Below are 10,748 nucleotides of genomic sequence, written 5' to 3' on the forward strand. Positions count from 1 at the left end.
AAAGCATTTATACAACACTTGTGTGTCTGTATGAGAACACAGAGAAAAAGCTAGGCTGGCTTTCTCCAAAGGTTAACCCCCCCCCCCCCCCCCCAAAATTCGTAGAGCAGATTTCATTGAAAATCCTCAACACTTAAAAAGAAAAAGGAAATTTGTGAGAGTGTGTATAATTCAGTAAAAGTTATTTGTTAACTGCTGCATGAGGCTTCAGTAATTTTTGCTATTTCCTGACTAGGCATAGTTTGATCTCCAGTAAAACTAATTAGCTGCAGCTTCAGTTCAATTCACTTTTATTTACATTTTATATTTTATTTACATACCGAATCACAACAACAGTCATTTCAAGCTCCTCAACATGTTTTATATTGCAATACTATAATAGAGAGAAAACTCCAACAGTCAAACTGACCTCATTTGAGCAACCACTTGGCGACAGTGGGAAGAAAAAACTCCCTTTTAACACGAAGAAACATTCAACAGAACCAGGCTCAGGGAGGGGTAGCCATCTGCCGACCGGTTGGGGGTGAGGGGATGAAGACGGGTCAAGATCAAGATACAGAATTTGGAGGAGAGCCAGAGATGAATAATAACTAAGCATTAAATGCACAGACGTGTAAACACATAGTGAGGGGAAAAGAAACACTAACTAACGACTGATTCACTGTTACTTAATCCAGGCCTAACTACAAGCTTTATCAGAAAAGAAGGCTTTAAGCCTAATCTTGAAAGTAGAGAGGGTGTCCATCTCCCAAATCCAAACTGGGAGCTGGTTCTACAGCAGAGGGAAGACTCTGCTTCCCATTCTACTTTTAAATACTCTATTGGAACCACAAGTAAACCAGTAGTCAGGGACTGCTCTGTTGGGATCATCTATCCATTCGCTTATCCTTTTTCAGGGTCACGGGGAGTGCTGGAGCCTATCCCAGCTGTCATATGGCAAGAGGCGAGATGCACCCTGGACAGATCGCTAGTCTGTCACAGGGCTAACACACAGAGACAGACAACCATTTGCGCTCACATTCACACCTATGGGCAATTTGGATTAATCAATCCCCACAAACTTGACTGCATGTCTTTGGACGGTGGGAGGAAGCCGGAGTATCTGGAGGGAACACAAACACGGGGAGAACATGCAAACTCCACACAGAAAGACCCCGGCCTGATGGTGGAATTGAACTCAGGACCTTCTTGCTGTGCGGCGGCAGTGCTAACCACCGGGCTGCCTTTTGGGATCGTCTAGTATTATTCTTTCGTCAAGATAAGATGGGGCTGATTATTCAAGACTTTGAATGTAAGGAGAAGGATTTGCTTCTTGCTCCAGCTTCACATGTAATCTAAAAAATGTTTTAAAAAGACATTTGGAGCAGGATATGCCAAACTTTTCCAATTTATACAGGCACTGGGAGGTTATGGGGCATTTTGTACACATAGTCTGCCTGATGACTATATGTTCAGCAACTTTGTAATATTAGTAGACCAAGTGAGTAGTTCAGCAGATACTAGAGCAAACCTTTACTGCAAAATCTTAACTGAACCAATTGTACTGAGTTATCCTTGTAATTTACTGAATGAGTAGCTTTCTGGAAGTCTGTCTGAATCAGTGACTTAATTCAAAAAGCCTACCTCTACAATGAGCATCAGATAGCAGAGACATATGCAGATAAGGTTAACTGGCTGTACTGTCCTCTAAAGAGCTTGGCTACACACCCAGAGAACTTGTGTAATGCACTGTCAGCGTCACCATATTATCTTGTCCCCATCCACAGAGACAGCTGATTTCTCTGTGTCACTGCATAATTGAAGAGTTGTTGGTATCAAGGATGTGATCCTGACAGGGATGAGAAAGTGTCACCTTAGACCTCGACAAGCAGAGCAGCGGAACCACCTCAAGTGAGCCCAGAAACACAGACAGAGTGCACTCACAGGCCAGACATAGCTGACTATCTCCCCACGACTTCAGTCAGACTGCCACAGAAGCCAGTGGCCCGTAAGAAATACATGTAACTGATGTGTGCGCTCCAGTGTAATGAGAGAGACTGCCTCATTAAAGACTCACCAGTGCTTCTTCGTAGAATTAAGGAGGCGCTTCAGAAAATGGATTGAGATTCAGCTCATGGGTTGGGAATGAGCCAAAATTGATTACTGATGGATCAATAAATTGGGTAATGAATAAAAGCCCATTACTAACCAATCAAAACTAACAGCAGTTTAACTGCCTCTTTGTCTCTGCTTTTCCATCAGCTCTAGTGGAAAACCTGCAGCTCTCTGACACATAAGGGGATGGATGCTCCAAAACTGAAGAGGATAACTGGGGAAATAACAAAAACAGAACAGGAGCAAGACTATTAAACTCAACGAAAATCTCACTTTTCCAGGTCAAAGAACAAAAAAACGTGTTTTTCTACTAGACACTAATGCTCATATCTTCCCTGTGGGCGAAGCTTTGCTGACCCTCTTGGTTGGTTTGTGAGTATAGCAAGGAGTATATGATCACGAACAGGGCTCAAATACAAATTCCCCCTCCCCATAACAGACAGTAATTGGTGTTTGTTTGCTCTCTCTTCTCCTTCTCTTGTCATGTTTTGGTAACAAGTGCTATTGCTGTCAACTGATTAGTATGTGTCCTCTGCCTCTTACAGCAGCTTTCAGGACTGCCTAATGACAGGTAATTTCAACAAAGACAAGAGAGGCCTGCACATACACATATATGAATTTGAACATATGCAGAGTAAGTTTATGTACTATGTGGACACCCTTGTCTTTTGCTACAAAAGGACCTCGTTTAATGTTTGGATTTACATTAGAAATACATAAATACATAAATAAATACATTTGAAGATGAAAAAAAGTATAACATATAAGTTAACTTAGTTACTCATTATAACACTTTTTTGTTTTCTGCACTCAGTTCGAGTCTCAAAGGGTTTGTTTTACTTTCATGTGTTGTTGTATGGGCTAATTTTCAAAATAAAATACATTTTGAGGAAGAATTTAATAAGAATAAGAAGAGTTTTAAGTGGGTATAAAATATTTTTGCTTTATTTAAAAGGTTGATAAGTAAGGGCTTTAGTGTCTATACAAATAAAGACATATATATAGTACATATACAGATACATCATATAATGTAGATAATAGAATTTTGCATTTGTCCTATACCAATCGTTAATGGGCCTCTCAAAATTGTTCTCTTCATATGTCAAGTATTCAGACCAAGCCTTGACAACTCTATCTTCCTCACATCTTAACACATGCCAAAGTCCTCAGGGCACCCAGGAAAATTAACCATTTAATAGCAATAAATAACAGAGTCTGACTCAAGGGGACTTCAAATCACTTTCTCTGTTAGGCACATACACACAATGAGTAGCCTCACATAGCTGCTTAACACCAAAAAATTCAATCAAATGTTTTATGACTGAGATAGAAGAGCATATGTAACACATTTTTTTTCCTCCATTTATGCAGACAACAACACAAGACATGTTTATAATACGCACTGTATTGCTAAATTGTGCACTCTGTTGTTTGGTTGGGAGGCATAAAAGCAAATCGACAACAAGAAAAAAAGCTGTTGATATACAAAGCTTACTTTCATGTAACTGCACAAATTTATTTAAATACTTGGGCAGAAATCACACTTCAATTATACATATAAATGTTTTATTTTTATTTGTATTATTACATGCATTTTTGTCATCAATGAATGCATCAGAAATATAAAATATTAAAAGACAGGGAATTATGTGAACTTTTCAGATGTTTAAATAGATTTTGTTAATAACTGTTGTATAAATTCACATAAATAACATAAATGAAAGCAAATTTTTCTTTTTGTATTTTTTATTTGTGTATTTGTGTATTTACATAAGTAAAAGATAACGCTTGCGTCAACATTCGTTGGCCTGAAGGAATTGCGTAACCTGTTTGTTGAATCTGTGCTATTTCAGGCTCTTGGCTGAGCACTCCCACATTGATCCTTTTTTTCAGTTACAAATATATATTTCTTACTTCTTTCCTTTTTCCCTCTTTGACAGTGTATGCAGTCATTACGCCTTGTATCAGTCAAAATGGAACATTGATTATTTGTAAAAACATAAGTGCAAATCAAATCAACAGTGCATAGGGAGAACTGCCTACCTGTGCACACGCTGGAAAAAGGGGGCAGTTATTGACCAATTGATTTGATGTGAAGGAGGGGCATTCTTTTTCCCCACAGTGGAAAAACCTTGACTGTAAGGCTAGCAATCACTCCACCACCTTACCTCCAACTACAACCACCTCTAATACCCAACTGTGTCCTCAATCTCCCATCCAATGGGCCCAAGTATGCAACTTTTCCGTCAGCACGTTATGTATTTGGCTTTCTATTTCACTTTAATAGGGGAGAAATTGGCAACATATTCTTTTACAGCCCCCTGGCACCATTAGAAAGCCTGCTGTCATTTGGATTATTTATGAAAAACTATTTCATGCTTACTTACATTTGCCGCTTATTTTCCCCCAGTGTGACCTGCAGCAGATTTAGTTCCATTTTGAAAGCCTTAAAGCCAATTCTTTATGTCTGCAGGTCAGCCTTCTCGATTGAGTCGAGATTGAAATACCAGTGTGTAGTGGGAAAGGTATGGCAAGAGGAAACCAATAGTCTTTTATTGTGTAGGGGGCTATAGCAAAGAGAAAAGGAAGGGGGATACTGAAGGAGGTGAAACGATAGAGGGGTAAGAGCGGGGGGGGGGGGGGGGGGGGGATTTAGGCAGATATAGAATTGGAGACACCTGCAGAAATAAGAGGCAATGCAATGGTGAAAGCTGAGGAATGAATGCCACACAAACACCAAGCTGCTCTGCTCTGCTCTGGAGCAGCAAAGACAACAAAGACCGGACAAGAACTGAGTCAGCAAACTGAAGAAAGTAAAACCAGAAAAGACATAAAAAGAAAGTGGTCTTAAATCTCTGGGTTTTTATACTTCATCCAAAAACATGTCAAATACCATTCCAAGCACAGTGTTTTACAAGGTCTACAATGATAAACTTTACCGGGGCGTTTTGTTTGTGTTTTTCTCCCCCGTGTTTCTGTAATCTGTACTCATATTCTTGTCTATACAAGAAAATTGGTAATCTTTGTTTTTCAACATATCAAATGAATCAAAATAAACTTCCCCACTAAGGAGCTCGACAGGGCAGGACAAAGCAGTCACACTCTCCTTAGGAGCATGCATCTATACTCATAATCCCATACTGTATGAGATGGGGTCTTTCACTCCCCATTGAGCACAGGCGTGCACACACACACACACTTTTGATCTGGGCTTGGCCTGGGCTTTATACAGCGACCTTAATAAACTGCGGTGTGGCTGAGCAGGTTTGTCACTGTCACAGGTAAATTATGTAATTAATGAGGGTGTAGTGGATTGGATAGGAGCTGGGGTGTTAGATTTTAAACACCTCTCCAGCTGACTGCGTTTGGGGAGGCCCAGCTGGACACAGCCAGCAGATCGATACGGGGTCAGGGGTCAGTCAACCCTCCTATTATGGCCAAGGTAGCTCCCATCATCATCTGGCTAACGATGCCTGGAGGAGGTCCAGTGATGGAGTCACTGCAGAGAGCAGCTTTTGGAGCATCAAACTGAGAATGGTTTGGTTTCAACTTCCTGCCTACGAGATTTGTTAGCACTGTTAAAAAAACTTCACCATGTTTGGCAAGTTTCATGTTATGTTACTAAGAAGTAGCAGGAATAATTATGTTTGCGTAGTGAATGCAGTTTCCTTTATGTTAAATGTGTTATGTGAGAAAATATGAGGGATTTTTTTTTATGTGCTTGACACAGAAAAACTACAATATTGGTAAAAATAAAATAAAATAAAAGACCATAGTGTTTGCCATCTATTGAATCATGGGATCCTTGTCTTTCTGAAAATAGTTTACTAATATTTTTTTTTTATTTCATTTTATTTTATTTTAGATGAATGTTCGAGTTCCCCACTATTAAAGAATTTTGAGAGTTTTTCCTTTTCCATGCTTCACTGTGCTACCAAATTTATCTTTGTGGTTTTTGTGTAATCTTGTGTAATCTTGCTGAAAAACCACACATGAAGCACTGAATATGTACCACCGCCGTGGGGCAAAAGACAGTCCCATCAGCCCATTAGCCTCTGGCTAATGTCAGAAAAGAACAAAGTAAACAGCAGGGGATCATGGGAAACTGGTCAGACTGGTTTAATCAATAATTTTAAGCCTATTGACTCTGCTCATTACGTTACACTTTTTGTAATGATGAATATTGTCAAAGCTAGTGGCTGTAAATTAAAATTAAGTGAACCTCTTTCCTCTTATCTTGACATCTTTACTGTTTTTCTAGTTTTAAATTATAAATATATTAAAATTACCCTCAAATTGGATTTGTTTCTGAAACAAATAACATTTCCTTTATTTCAAAGTGTTCTGTTGAACTTTGATATTGTCTGTTTAATCTGTTCGGTTTTGTATAGGATGTCAGTTGTTACATAACACACATGAGTGCAACTCCTTCAGTCCTTTTTCTTTGCCTTTAAGCCAATGAACAACTTCAAGAAGTAAAGTTTTGTACACTAATTATTTTCAAGTATGTATCAACTATGTATCTTTGTGAGATTTAAAAAATAAAAGCATATCACAGATCTGCCTTCAAACGGCTGAAGCCGATTTTATAATCTAGGATGTCCGCTCCTATTAGAGATGTCCATTTCAAAGCTCTACACAGCAGAGATAAGGAAGCAGCTCTAAGCCAGTCACACAAACATTAAAACTCAGTTGATATTTTAAGTGTCCCTCACCTTTCTGGGATCTTTGGGGTTTTTATCCTGTAGGTGCCCGAAGGAATACTGTGGCCAGTTTTGTTCGTGACGTTGATACATTATTAATATTACAGGGGAGCATGGGAAATCGTTTCTGGCCAGATTGCATTTGATCAATATCCTCAAAGGGCAGAAGCCTCATTAATCTAAAACTTCCTTCACATTAGCACAACTGTCCAATTCAGACAACTCTTTACTCAAACTCAATAGCCACTCAGATCCAGGAATACTGGGACCTGCTTTGTTAACAACTTGATATCGATAAATAACAGAGCATTATTCAGGTTTGGGTTTGTTTTTGGTTTTTTGGACAACAGAAATGGGTGAAAAAAAATATTTCTCCTAGGTTTATGTATTTATACACTCAGAATTAAAAAGAGGACAATTTTTCTTGTTATGTCTTATTTTTCATTACACTGGGACTTTGTGTTCTACTTAAAGAGATGGTAGGGGGGATTTATTCATATTCTGTGCTACCTTACAATAATAAATTAGTAAGAAGTTGTTTCATAGCATTAAGACATGATAAATGAAACGGGTAAATGACATGAATATAGTATTTTCAAAGAAAATGTAAAAAATAGCATCAATTTGTAATTTGAGAGGTAAAACCAACAAAAGTGAACATAAATACTAAAAGTCAAACTGAAATCATGTAACTGCCAATTGAAAGAAGAATAATCAAACTCCTTTTTCATATCAGATAATCTTTTAAGTAGTTTCTAGAGCGAACATGCAGGATATGCTGCGTGACTAGTTCACTAACTGTCGTTGAGCTTTTGATGACTAATCAGGTCAAACAAGCAATATGAAAACTTTACTTTGAGTTATAGGAAACATTAATGTTCAATTTTAAATACAGCAAAATTAATTCATATCCTAATTACTTTAGAAAACAATTAGCAGACTAATTGCTAAAGACATTGGTTAACTGAAGTCTCTTTTTAAGCAGTGTATCACGCATGCTGAGAGTTGACGCTCTGTGTTCCCCATAGGTATTTAAGGATGTGCCAGTGGATGCACTATATTATCTTCCTATGGACAGGCTAATCCATTATCAGTCTTCTTGCAGCAAGAGTGAAACGCTCGTATTAGGGCAACTGTGCGTTCAGAGGCATCATTCAGGACAATGAGCTATAGCAAGAGAGTGACAAGGTAGAAAAATGTCCCCACTTTTCAGGCTGTACAAATGACGTTTGGCCACGATAACTCACAACTGGACACTTCATTTCAAGTTGGGAGCTAGCTGGCCAGTCAAAAGCTATTATACCATCTTCTTTATTTGTGGTCCACGGTTTTGGTAGTGGGACCATCAAATAAATACTGCTAAAATGCCACTTCAGTCAAAAATATTGGCCAATTCTTTCTCGTTCGTGACTGGGTCCGGATGACAACCTGTTTCTGATGGTATAAACCTTTAAGAGTGAGGTGGTGGGTATGATGGCATCCATCATACTCAGCAACACCATGAGTTAGTGCTGGATACATATGCAAGTGAATGAGACTGACCAATGCTGCCAGTCCCTTGCAGCCTTTCTTTGAGCACAACAGTCAAATGAATTGATTACCAATTTATCATTGGGGGAATTGCTTGCTTAGAGGAATAATCACTCAGCGATAAAGAAGAAATGGCTATGAATACATTTCAAGGATGACAATCTTTGAGGAGTAATAGTATAATTTGTCACTTGTGACAGTCTATTTGATTGTTCTGGATATTTCAGCTCGGTGGAATATTGGACAGAATCACTCCAGTTTGTGAGATTTGGGCTAAGATGTGTGTGAATTTGTCGAGAGGTGCTTTAATACGGTAATAAGGGAGTCAGAAGAACACGCTTAGACTTCCTAAGGTGGCAGCGGCTTTATCACGCATCGCCTCATAAAGTCCCATCATATCTGTTCGCCACTATTATCAAATGGGTGTTTAGTGTGCTTTTGTGTGCCTGTGTGTGGGTGTGTGAAAGAGAGAACACCAGAATGAGTGAACGGCCTCAATTGTGTCCGCGAGCTGTGGGTGATGACATTAAAACACAAAAGGATCGGCACAAAACGTGAGTTGATCCCAGCTCAAGGCGAAAATACTGTAGGATCACAAAGATTTTTGAGGTTTTGTAAGAAAAATAAGCCCATCCTCCCCACTGAACTGAAACATTTCTCTTTTTGTTCATATTCTCTCCTGCAGCCCAGGCAGCTATGGTCAAACTTGGGTCAATAAAGTGTCTGTCTGTCCATTGAGTTGCCACATCTATCATAAGATGAAAGTTTGTCTTTAAAGGAGAGATAGAATTCAGTGAGGAGAAAGTGGGACCTTTCTGTGAGGCATGCAGGAAATTAATCAAGGAAATGGGGTTTTTGGTGTGCCTATATCAAATCTAATCTATCCTTTGTCCACATGTAGCTAGCTCCAAGCCTCACCAATCAAGAGCGACACGCTGGTTTTATGAAAAGCCACTTGTTCCCTGCATAATTGGGGGGTCTCACTGCTGAGTTAAATGGGCGGTGGAGGTGGAGGGAGAGGCAGTCTTGTTTGCCCATGTAAAGTGTGATCCAGATAATAGCATTCTCATCAAAGGCGGCAATTACATTCATTACAACAGCGCAAGGCGCGCCTGCAAGGAAATTAAGTGGTGAGAGGAAAGAAAAGCTTAATATATACCTCCTTTATCCTATCCCCCACCTCTTAGTTCTTTTTCAAATGCTCCACGTGGAGCGGGAGACCTCAAGAAAGAAACAGTCTCAGTAGAAGAAGAATAAATCTCGTCAAAGTCCCCCTTCACCTTTCTCCCTCCAAGAGGCTCCCGTCTACCGTTACTATGGCTGCACTTGTCTAGGATTAAAAAGCTTTTCCAGAAGGGTGATCTCTAATGCAGCTCTTACACAAGCCCAACAAATGACACCAAGTCTTAAAAAACTGGTCAAGGCCTTCTCTAAATTAAATTCCAATTTCTTTCAGGAGAGGAAGAGCAAATTAATTGTCCCGTGTGGCATTAAACCACAAACAGCCTGTAAATCAAGCGGTTAAGAGGAGAAGGGAACCTTTTCATTCAGGCCTTTTAAATGTGAATCAGAGTAAGTGGATAACACTGTAGCCTTCTCAAAGGCAGGTGTTATCCCGGCGCAAATTTTACATGTGGCAGACTGTGTATATTCAAACTCACTCATATAAATTAGATTAGTCATGTAAAGGCTTTGAGTTCAAGTCAGACCTTTAGAAAATGTTAAGTATATGAGTGATTGTGATTCAAATAGACCAAAATTTTGATGTAGAATCCATGTGTCTGTTTGTACAATGTTTGACAGTAAGCTTCAACACATCCTTTTACATAGGAAAGTCATATAAAATCACATACCATGTGTAAATGTAAGTCCAAATAAACTCTATTAGAGTAGCACCTGCTGTCAGTCTTATAATACATTGCTCACTGTTGAGCATTGCATTAATGCAAAATTAAGTTTGAACCTTAAGTATTTTTAGACTTAATAAATTACACCTTCAAAGTGAAAGGCCTCATTGGTTCTAACTTTAGGAAATGTTTAGCAGGAAGTACAACACAAGATTATTGCTTCACTAATTGATATGGCAGGAATTAAAAACAAAACTACTGAAACAAATGAGAGCACAGAGAAGTGCGCACTTTGTCTTTTGGTGGCGACAAATCATTGTGGCTGCGTGTAAATTATTCAACAGGATCAGGCCCCAGAGGAAACCTGAGCATAATTAAATTGCAATAAAATAACATTAGTGTGGACAGGCTGTTAGAAGGTGATGTAATTGGCTGCTCCGGTGGTCATGGTTCAACTGATGAGGTCGACTGTCATGTCTTCCGCTGGTCCTGTTCGTGCTGTCCCTGGGACTGGGAGCTGACGCACACTGTAGGGTACTGTACACTGAGCTTCCCGTGCCTGGGCACAGCTTTG

This window comes from Astatotilapia calliptera, chromosome 13 (assembly GCF_900246225.1).
Source record: "Astatotilapia calliptera chromosome 13, fAstCal1.2, whole genome shotgun sequence".
Lineage (NCBI taxonomy): Eukaryota > Metazoa > Chordata > Actinopteri > Cichliformes > Cichlidae > Astatotilapia > Astatotilapia calliptera.